Below are 11,648 nucleotides of genomic sequence, written 5' to 3'. Positions count from 1 at the left end.
TATTGCTATATATAATTCCATTTCCATATAATTGGTGCTTTTATAATAATGTATATTTATATTTTTAACAAAAAACATTATTCTCAAAAAAGCCCATAGGCTTCACCAGAATGTCAAAAAGGATCATGACAGAGAAAGGTTAAAAACCCCTCCCTTATTAGGTTGTAAGACCCCCTGTGGACAAGGACAGTTTCATTCTTTTCATTTCTGTATTTCCAAAGCTTGACCCTGTAACTTGCACATAGTAGTTTCTTCATAAATATTGAATGGAACTGAAAGAAAACACAGCTCCTATTCAACAAAATGGCTTTACAATCATCACACTGTATTTCCTTCTTATTTGCCCTTAAGTCAAGGATGCACTTGGGAAAAATGTGAAAGATTTAGTAAGTTGCCCATGTCCCAATCATTTCTACTATTTAGGACTCTAATAGTTTTATAATGATAATATATTTATCTAAAACGCCTTAAAGTTTGTTAAATGCTTTCCTCTCAACCCCAAGGAATAGATAGCTTAGTCTCTGAGATGTTCAGTTCCTTGTATGTAGTTAATTAGTAAGTCAATCAACAAGAATTTAAGTGTTTACTATGTGCCAGGCACTGAGAGGAAAAGAAAGGGAAAGCAAAACCACAATCTCCACCATCAAAGGGGGTATATTCTAATGGAGCAGGCAACATGTAAATAGTTATATACAATAAGCATTACGTACCTACTATGTGCCAGGCACTATACGAAGTGTTGATACAAATAAGAAAAAGGAAGACAGGCTCTGCCTTCAAGGAGTGAACAGTCTAAGGGAAGAAAACAATATACAAAAGCAAACTAAAAAGGGGTGGAGGAGGAGTTGCGTAGTTAAGGGGGGAAAGCATGATGATGGGAGAGTCAAAGGGATACTGGTGGGAAAAGAAGAGCCATATGGACTTCTGAGTCCTCTTTAAATACTCACACACACACACACACACGTCTTCCTCTTTGGGAGCCAATTTTTTGCTCTGTTCTCCAGTTCTTTAATCAAATGGACAGAGGCAATTGAAGGTACTAATAAGGGGTGAATAGGAAAGCTGGTCCAATTTCCATGATGATAAACTTGAGGGTGGAGGATATGGGGATGGGGGGGAGTGATGATGGCAGAGTGGAATCTGAGCAATGCAACTGGTGAGAAATGAGAAGAGTTTCAAGGTATATTCAGAATAGATGCAAGATAATATGAGAGGAGAATGCACTAGCATCTGGGGCAACACGGGAAAGGTGTCCTGGAAAAGGTAGGATTTGACTTAAATTTAAAAGGTCACCCAGAGAAACTAAGAGGCAGAAGTAAGAGGGTAGAGCATTCCAGGCACAGGGGGCACTCAACTAATAAGTAAATGAAGTGGGTTTCAAACCTATGTCTCTAGATTCAATAGCCCGTGTACTATTCCTTGAGACATCCACATTTTTAGTTTTCAAAGTAATCTCCAAGTTTTTGTTGTTTTAGAAAAAGGCTAGACAAATGAGACTAATTCCACAACTAGATTTCCTTAAATCTGAAGAAAATCATAAGATTTGTGTGTGTGTGTGTGTGTGTGGGGGGTGATGCTGGAGCTGGTGTTAGAGATTCTAGAGTATCAATGCATAAATATGGAGAAGTACTGGGTGCAAAGGGTTCCCTCCATTAATACTATGGGGGCCCTTCTGGTTATGGGATCAGGAATACAATAAAATCAGTTGAGCATGTGTTTCTCTACTTTTCTGAGCCACTCAGAGGTGGTAGTCATGTGTAGACTAGTCATCTGGGGTGTTACCGTAATGATGCCACCATTGCTTAAAGCATTTTGCATGACTCCTATTCTGAAATGTCTTTCAGCACCTTCCAAAGAACCTTTGTCACATCCATCTCACTGCCCTCAGTGGTGGCAGATCTTTATGTTTGCAAACTGATTAGATTTTTACAAGCAACCAAAAGCTATTTAGAGCCACATTCATTGATTGATTGATTGGAAGGTAGTTGAGTCAGAAACTACCATTTTTGGCAAAAAAAGAAAATGGGATGTGACTACTAAGTTATAAGCCTTTTTTTCCTTGCATGACTTTGAACTCAAAAGTAGTACCAAAAAAAAAGAGTTTCAAAAATATTTTGAGCATGACAGTATTTATTCCATAGAATTCCATATTCCACAGAAGTCCTAAGGTGATTACTTGGATGCTGTTCTTTTACAGAATCACTCCATCACATAACTGGAGCATTGGAAGGACCTAAGAATTCATCTATCTATCTATCTATCTATCTATCTATCTATCTATCTATCTATCTATCCTCTATCTATCCATCTATCCATCCATCCATGTATCTATCTATCTATCTATCTTTTTTTTTGCTTTTTGGAGGACAATTGGGGTTAAAGTCACATGGTTAGTTTGTGTGTGTGTGTGTGTGTGTGTGTTGTGTCTGAGGCCAGATCTGAACTCAGGTCCTCCTGACACTGGGGCCGGCACTCTACTCACTGTGCCACCTTGCCACCCTGGGTTCATCTATATTAGCTGATACCTGAACAATAATCCTCTGTATAAAATCCCTAGGCAGTAGCCCTTCTGTCTCCTCTTAAAGGCTCTAGTGAAAGAAACTCACTACTCCGGAGTCAGTCTATTCTATATTTGGAGAGCTCTGATTCCTAGGAATTCTTTCCTCCAGTCAAATCTAGAGCTTCCTTTCTGCACCTTCTATCTGTTATTTTTACCCTCCCGGGTCGAGTAACCAAAATTCTGTCTCAGGTGTTGTTCAGTTATTGACCTGGCTGCATCTCATTCATAGGAGGCCTAGAGAGTTCACCTTGCTGTTTAATTGCCTACCATCAAGGAACTACTGGGGCACATGGGCTATGATACTGTGCCTACTCCTTGATCCACATGCAGGCATGTGGGTTGGCCTGGGTTCAGCCCTGGCCTGCAAATAAGATGGATCTGTGCTCCCTGTTCTCATGTTTTTTTCAGTTCATTAAATCTCCACCATGGGGTTCCCTTCAATACCTAGAAAATCACTTCCTAGTGTTTGTCACATAATTGTGCTTAATAATAAATGCTTATTCTCTTTCCTGCTCCCCTCCACAAGGGTGATTTATTTATAATCTAGACTATAACTCATACCTGAGATTTCCTAAAAAAGGGAAAATTGAAAGCAAATTAATATATAATATAAACAGGCATGGGCTGGGCATTTATTCTGATATATATTCACATAAGAAAGTGCTGCACATAAAGGACTCATAGCACACCATAAAAGAACAACTGAAAACAAGATTCAATAACTCCAACTACCTGTTGCGATCTGCTGGGAGGCTGATACTTAAAACTCATCAAAACATTAAAGGGTTTTTTAGGATGACTAATAATTTAATCTCAGCTCTGTACTGTCCAGTTTCTGATACACACGTGTTGGTGAAATGTCCTGGCTTGAGCCAATCCTCTTGCCAGGGGTCAACTTCTTCAAATTCTGAAGCTTTCCTTTGTTAGGCAGTTAACACTTTATTCCAGCTATTTAATTATTTAGCACCTTGTTTCAGTTCATGATTTTATCAAGTCTTTTGTTGAGAAGAAGAACTTGTGAACTCCTGTTGCTGATGAAACAGGAAGGGTAGGAGCTAATGACCATATATAAGGAGAGGCCCAGGCTAGAGAGAGTAGAATTGAGAACTGAACTTGCAGTGGCAGAACTGAAAAGAAATGAGAAGACAACTGAGCAGAACTGAGAGCTGAGAAGAGGACTCTTGTGGTGGCAGAGTTAAGAAGGAGAAAACTTGTGGTATCCTGGCACTCTGTTTGTCTGCTCTGTGTTGATGTTTGTTTGTGATACTTTGTACAGAAGCCCTGGGATGTTACTGGAAGCCCTGAAAGAGGATTTTCTGGTTGTCTGTTTACAGAAGTCCTGGAGGAGGGTTTTGGAGGTCCTGGGACTTTACTAATGATTTGTGCTGGCTTCTTGGACCTTGTTTGTGGGTCTGTGTTGATTTGTATGTTGATGATTTGTGTTGAATTTTCAGTGAGTCTGTGTTGATCTCACAGGCAGATAGTGAATTGATGATGGTGCTGGCACTGTGCATGAATATTATTGTGGCTCTCTTAAGCTTTGTCTTCCCAGAAACAGGAACTATAAAGGATTTGCGGTAGACTGGACACTGTGAACTTCAATATGGAATGGGAACTGGACGAAGAACTGGACAAGGAGCTGAGAGAGCTGCCTGCCTTTGCATCCAGGTGACAGTTAGATAGATTCGGGTAGGAGCTGGGACCATGGAAGAGGAACCATGGAATCTGAGAGCCAGCCTCAAGTCAAGATGAAAGGAGACTTTACTTGGATACTTAATACTGACTGAGAAGATTATGATTTACTGTGACCTAGGGGTGGAGAACTTTGACCTTTGTACTTTGTGTCCCTTAAGGAAGCCTTAAGGATGATTGAGTTAAGGACTTACTGAATGATATCTTTTGTTTAAAACTAGGTGACCACTCTGGTGAAAACTATGTGGCCACTTTAGTGATAACTTGTTATGTCATAACATTATGAATGGTGTACTTTGATTTCTGTGAATGTTTTGCTTTAATTTATTGCTGAATAAATAGAGAGTTCACTGTAATATATAATCAGAACCTTGAAGCTGTTCACAGCAGCAGTCCTCTGGAAAGCTGTTTATGCTTGGCTTTACACCCCTGATCCCAGTTCATGCCAATTTGATCAAAGCCAAAGCTTCTAGACTTTGGGCACACATAAATTTTTCTTCAAGCCCATATGCAGCCAAACTGAGAATAATGTTTGCTCATTTATTCAGGAAAGGAAACAGAAAATGAACCTAGGAACCTAGATGCCAGCTTGCCTGGCTTGGTTTCCATAGGAATGGTGGAGGGGGTAAGGTGGAAGAACACGACCATTCTCCATCTCCCTTCAGCAGGAGTCCTTAGACAGAGCAGACCAATTGCCACATGGGAGAGTAAAAGAAAGAAGATAAGATGGAAGCTGTCTTTTTATTTTTTAATGTAAAATAGTTCCTCACTCCACTTCTATTTCTCTCATGGAAGGGGGAAGGCCAAGGGACCACTCAGGGCTTGCTATATCATACCAAAATGCCACGTCCTCTAAAAGTAGGACCCAAAGCTCCCAGAAAGTTGACCAGAATCAGGTAGGGCCACAACATTCTTTTTGTGATTTAGATATATGATGTCCTTAATTAACCAGGGTGTATTTGCCACATTTGTGCATATCCTCATTCCTGAAGTCTCGGGGAGATTCACAAATTGTCTTTTTCAAATGTCTCCCCCTATAACCTTGCACCAAAGAGTCTAAAGCAGGTCATGTGACATACTTCTTATTTATAGTCCTCCCTCACATGAACAGTTTTTAAAGAACACCCAAGACTGTCATAGTTGGTGAACCTAGAGATTACGCTGATCCCCAGTGCAGATTTACTCAAATTGAACAAAGGACATTTTACAAAGCTTATCAGAGGTCATTGCCTGAATAATACTTAAAAGAGGATCTGTCCCAACTCAAGCCAGTAGAGAAAAAGAAACGAAAAGTTTTATACAAAGAAGTAAGTAACAGCAAAAATAAAGATGTAGAAAAAGAGAAAAACAATGTGGAACTTCTTTCACAGAAATATTGATTCTAAATGAGTTCCTAGAGCTTAATGAGGCTCTCTCCATGAAATTTCATATGGATTAAAAGCTTTCATTGGCTATTGGGGACTATTTTCCATATTAATGAGATTAATTTAATTAATTGATGAAATTTCCCATGTGTCTCCTATGAAATCTCATTTATGCTAATTAAATAAAATGTTGTTGAAAATTTCATTAATTTCATTTCTTGAAAATATGCATAGTTAATGAGATTCCCTATGTGTCCAGACTTTAGGGACACCTTGTAAAGTTAGTCCTGGAAATCTTGTTCTACAATAAGAGGAAGCCCAAGTTCTTTATTCTCATTCTCTTCAGATTGTTAAATCCTGTCCTTGGTAGCCTAGGAACAATTCTACTTATAGTTAAGATTGTGTCTCATATCTAATAATTCCCCCAACATGAAGGACTAGAAAATAATGCATAACCTGAATCTGGTATGGGATTGGTATTTTTACATCTAGATAAAAGATGCTGAATATAAGACTCACAGTACTCATTAACAGAACCATTTAAGACCAGATTTAGTAACTTAAAAGAATAAATCAATGAATTAAGAAATTATTGAAAAACAAATGAAATAGAACTTATTAAGCATTTAATATATACCAAACACTAAGAGAAGTGCTGGGGTTATAAATACAAAAAGCATAATAGTCACAACTTTCAAGGAGTTCATATTCTAGTTGGGGTAGACAACATAAAAAAGAAAAGTTCACTCAAAAGGCATATGGAAATAGTAAGGATGCATCTGTGGGGTGAATAGCAAGACCCTGGGATCCTTAGTTTACATCACTAGATTATACAAGAGTGGCCAATGTCTGTAGGGAATATAGATAAGGCTTATGGTAAAGTCTAGAACATTTTATTGAGAGTGGTAGGGCAAATGGTAAGGTATGGCTATCCTCCATCTCACAGGAAGAAATAGAGGTGGTGACTCCTATCTTGGCCAAGGTAGATGAATAATCAAGCAACCCAGGTGGGGTCTGGGTTGTCCAGGCAGGGAGAAAGAAAGGAACAAAGGAAGAAAGGGATGCTTACAGACATTCTTATAGATGACGGACCTTCCCACTACTCAATCATCTTGAATGGGTTCTACAATGGGTTGGTGCTAGGGAGGAGGCAAGAGAGAAAGGCCAATAGGAAAGGATATCTCCAGTGGTGACAGGTCTTCCTCACACCTGGCTGTCTCAGGAGATTCCTTTAAACTTAACTATGACAGGGATTACAATCTGCTGAGAAGTTAATACTCAAACTTCATTGGAATATAAAGCAGTTTTCATGACTGCTAATTAAACATTTTGTATTTCACCTCAGCTGTTCAGTAATTCAGTTGTGTTATACTCTTCATGATCACATGGACCATAGCATGCCAGGAGTATGCTAGGTCCTTCTATCTCCCACTATTTCTCGAAGTCTGTCCAAGTTTATGTTCATTGTTTCCATGACCCTATCTATCCGTCTCATCCTCTGCCATCTCCTTCTCCTTTTGCTTTCAGTTTTTCCCAACATCTTTTCCAACGAGTCTTGTCTTGTCTTCTCATCATGTGGCCAAATATTTAAGCTTTAGAATTTGACCTTCCAAAGAATAGATAGTCTGTATTAATTTATTTAAGTATTAGCTGATTCAGGGCAGCCAGGTAGCACAGCAAGTGAGAGCACCAGCCCCAGAGTCGGGATGACCTGGGATTGAATCCGGGCTCAAACACTTAGCACCCACCCAGAAACACCCGGCCATGTAACCTTAAGCAAGTTACTTAACCCCAATTGCTTAGGGTGGCTAAGTGGCACAGTGAGTAAGAGCACCAGCCCCAGAGTCAGGATGACCTGGGGATCAAATCCAGGCTCTGATACTTAGCACCACACCCAGAAATAACTGGCCGTGTAACCTTGAGCAAGTTACTTAACCCCGATTGCTATAAAAAAAAAACAAACTATTAGCTGATTTGATCTCCTTGCTGTCCAAGGGACTCTCAAAAGCCTCCAACACCACAATTTGAAAGCTCTCATTCTACAGTGCTCAGCTTTCCTTACAATCCAACTCTCACAGCTATGTATTACTACTGGGAAGACCATAGCTTTGACTATGTGGACCTTTGTTGACAGGGTGATATCTCTGATTTTTTTTAAACTTTTTTACTTTTTTGAGGAGAGTTTCAGGTTTGTTTGTTTGTTTGTTTTTGCCTTTTTTTGAAGGGCAATTGGGGTTAAATAACTTGCCCAAGGTTACACGGCTAGTTTTTTTGGTGTGTGGGTGTTAAGTGTGTGAGGCCGGAACCGAACTCTGGTCCTCCTGACTCTGGGGCCGGCGCTTTAGGTATCTCTGATTTTTAGTATGCTGTCCAGATTTGTCATAGCTTTGCTTCTAAGGAACAAGCTTCTTTTCATTTCATTGCTGCAGTCACTATCTGCAGCAATCTTTGAGCCAAAAAATATTAAATCTGACACTGTTTGTATTTCTTCTCCCTCTATTTTCCAGGAAGTTATGGAACCAGTTGCCAAGATCTTAGGTTTTTTGATGTTAAGCTTCAAGCTAGTTTTTGCACTTTCCTCTTTTACCTTCATCAAGAGGCCCCTTAATTCCTCTTCAGTTTCTTCCATCGTCTGCATATCTGAGGTTGTTTGTATTTTTCCTGGCAACATTAAATTTGGCTTTTGACTCATTCAGCCTGGCATTTCATGTGATGTACTGTGCGTTTAAATTAAACTAAAAAGACAACAACATGCAGCCTCTTCGCCTCAGCTTTTCGCCTCACTGCCCCCCCCACCCCCAAATCCCTTTAAAATATTTGCTGGTAAAATGGCCAGACTTGAGACAATATTCTTGTCAGTGACTATTTTCTCCAAGTAATCCCTTAGCATCAGTCAACTCCAATCTGATAGAACCCAAAGCCTCTATACTTCTCAAACTTACAAGATGGCTTCCAAGTATAGATAATCCCATCATCTGCCCTGGGAAAGATGTTGTCATCTACTCAGGAAAGGAAAGAAACTGGAAAAGACATTCAGGGATCCCAGAACTAGCTCACTTAATTGAATTCATGCTCCATGTGGGATCAGTGGAAGGATTGGCGGGAAAGAGCTCCCCTTTTCTACCTTCCATCCCCTTTTATAGAAAGTTTAGAGATAAGGAAATATACTTGCCACATTAGAGAATTAAGTAAAGAATGTGAAGCTGAAACTGTTCCTTCTTTTAAGTGACTCAGTACCCTGTTCTGCTGTTAACATGAAGCAGGAGAAGACCAAGAGACTACTCAGGGTTTGCCATATCATGCCAAAATAACAATCTAACCAATCTCTCAATGTGCCCCCACATGGCTAGAAGCAAAAGCCCCAGAGTTCTTACAAGGCAGACCAGAACCAGAAAGGGAATGCTGAGCATGGTCCATGGGACGGCCACCACTACAACTGCATTCAGTAAAACCATACTAAAGATTATTTTCGTTATTGCTTCTTTTTCTATAGATTGTGAATTTATATTTGGGACCAGCATTCACTTGGCCTAAGAGGAGTTCTTTCACATAAGAGCCCTTCAAATACTTGAAGATGCTTTCTATGTTCTATGTCCTCTAGCCCCACCCCCTCTTCTACATCTACTCTTTCCCATGTTATAGATGTATACATTTAGATAGGTTTATCTGGTATGTATGCTTAAAAAGCACCTACAATTTTCAAATTATTGTAGCATAATCACATGATCCACCTCTAGAAATACAATTTGCTAGGGTTTGCTGTGTGATATTTTGGTACACAAAGCAAAAGAAGTGATGTTTAAAAAAAAAAGTAACCATATAAGCATATCCCCTATTTTTAAAAATTATTTATTTATTTTTAGTTCGCAACATTCATTTCCACAAGATTTTGAGTTATTATTTTTTCTCCTGTCTTTTCCCTACCCCCACCCCAAAGTAGCAAGCCCACTGAATACCCCTTCCCCCAATCCATTCTCCCCTATATCCTCACCCATTATCCCCCTAACTTTCTAACAGGGCAAGAAGGACCTCTATACCTCTATACATCTATTTCCAAGTTGCATGTAAAAAAACAATTTTTTTTAAGAATTTGTTTTTAAAACTTTGAGTTCCAGATTCTTTCCCTTCCTCCCTCCTCACCCACCCCCACTGGGAAGACAAGCAATTCAATATAGTCTATTCATGTGCAGTTACCTAAATCATTTCCATAGTTGTCATATTGTGAAAGATCAACTATATTTCCCTCCATCTATCCCCTCTCCCACTTATTCCATTTTCTCCTTTGACCCTGTCCTTTTTTAAAAAGGTTTTCTTCTAACTACCCTCTCCCCCAATCTGCCCTCCCTTCTACCATCCCCCCTCCTATCCCCTACCCCCTATTTTCCTGTAGGGTAAGATACCCAATTGAGTGTGTATGTTATTCCCTCCTTAAGCCAAATTCAATGAAAATAAGGTTGTTCCATTCCCTTTCACCTTCCTGTTCTTCCCTCCATTATAACAGTTTTCTCTTGCTTCTTTTATATGAGATAATTTATCCTAATCTATCCCCTCCTTTCTCCTTCTCCCAATAAATTCCTCCCTCACCTTTTAATTTTATGTTTTAGATATCCCTGTATATTAAACTCATCCTGTGCCCTCTGTCTATGTATATATGAACATATATAAGCTCACACTCACATATATATTTATATAAACATACCCCGTCCTATACATACATATATATATGTATATATATATATGTATACATATATACACATATATTCCCTTCAACTATCCTCATAGTGAAAAAAGTCTTATGAGTTACAATTATCCTTTTTCCATGTAGGAATGTAAATAGTTCAACTTTAACAAGTTCCTTATGATTTCTTTGTCCTGTTTACCTTCTCTTGCTTCTTGTATTTGAAAGTCAAATTTTCTGTTCAGCTCTGGTTTTTTCATCAAGAATGCTTGAAAATCCTCTATTTCATTGAATTACCATATTTTCTCCTGAAGCATTATACTCAGTTTTGCTGGGTACGTGATTCTTGGTTTTAGTCCTAGCTTCTTTGACCTCCAGAATCATATTCTAAGCCCTTTTATACCTTAGTGTAGAAGCTTCTAGGTCTTGTGTTATCTTGATTGTGTTTCCACAATACTCAAATTGTTTCTTCCTGACTGCTTGCAGTATTTTCTCCTTGACCTGGGAACTCTGGAATTTGGCTATAATATTCCTAGGAGTTTTCTTTTGGGGATCTTTTTCAAGAGGCGATTGTAATGACCCTTAGGATTTCTAGCTGAGTCTTACCTTTCCCAGGTCTTCAGTGTGCATTCTGGTCACATCCTGTGTGTTCACATAAAGGAGAAGTTGGGTCAGTGGAAATGGAAAGAGGCACAGCTTTATTGGCAGGAAGGGCGTGTTGTTACATCTCTCCCTCCATTCTCTCCAGCACCCTCATGCTTCAGTCTTTAAATCCCCAAAGTGTACTTGCAGAGCTCATGGACAGCTCATGAGGGAAGGTAGGGGGACCAATCAGAGAACAGGGAAGCTGTGTCCGGAACACCTTGTGTATTCCTGTGCACTTACCCTTAGTTCCTGAGATTAATCTCAAGTTAACAGGGTAAATTGCATGACAGCACACAATCTGGGTGCCTTAGCACTTCCTAGATGAGATCAGCACATATTGCTGATTGCTCTGTATCCTGTTACATCAGGTCTAAACTCAGAGAGGCTGCCTGAGACCCAAAGAGGGGCTGCAGGCCCCAATAGGTGATCAGTGAATTCTTTCAATTTCTATTTTGTCCTCTGGTTCTAGAACATCAGGGAAATTTTCCTTGATAATTTCTTGAAAGATGGTGTCTAGGCTCTTTTTTTTGATCATGGATTTCAGGTAGTCCAATAATTTTAAAATTATCTTTCCTGGATCTATTTTCCAGGTCAGTGGTTTTTCCAATGAGATATTTCTTTCTCCAATGAGACATTGCCTTCTATTTTCTCATTTGTTTGGAACTGTTTTATAGCGTCTTGATTTCTCATAAAGTCATTAGCTTCCAAT

The 11,648-nt window shown here is 39.3% G+C and overlaps 1 pseudogene; it reads right to left on the bottom strand.

The window, feature by feature from the left end:
* Positions 1-5,192: 5,192 nt before the first annotated feature.
* Positions 5,193-10,924, bottom strand: LOC138156197 (uncharacterized; annotated as a pseudogene).
* Between the last annotated feature and the right edge of the window lie 724 nt (positions 10,925-11,648).

Source organism: Petaurus breviceps, unplaced genomic scaffold (assembly GCF_028583685.1).
Source record: "Petaurus breviceps papuanus isolate PSGF00001 unplaced genomic scaffold, PetGlider_PUasm1.0 154, whole genome shotgun sequence".
Lineage (NCBI taxonomy): Eukaryota > Metazoa > Chordata > Mammalia > Diprotodontia > Petauridae > Petaurus > Petaurus breviceps.
The sequence above is the reverse complement of the archived record's forward strand: the minus strand, read 5'-3'. Positions and strand labels throughout refer to the sequence as shown.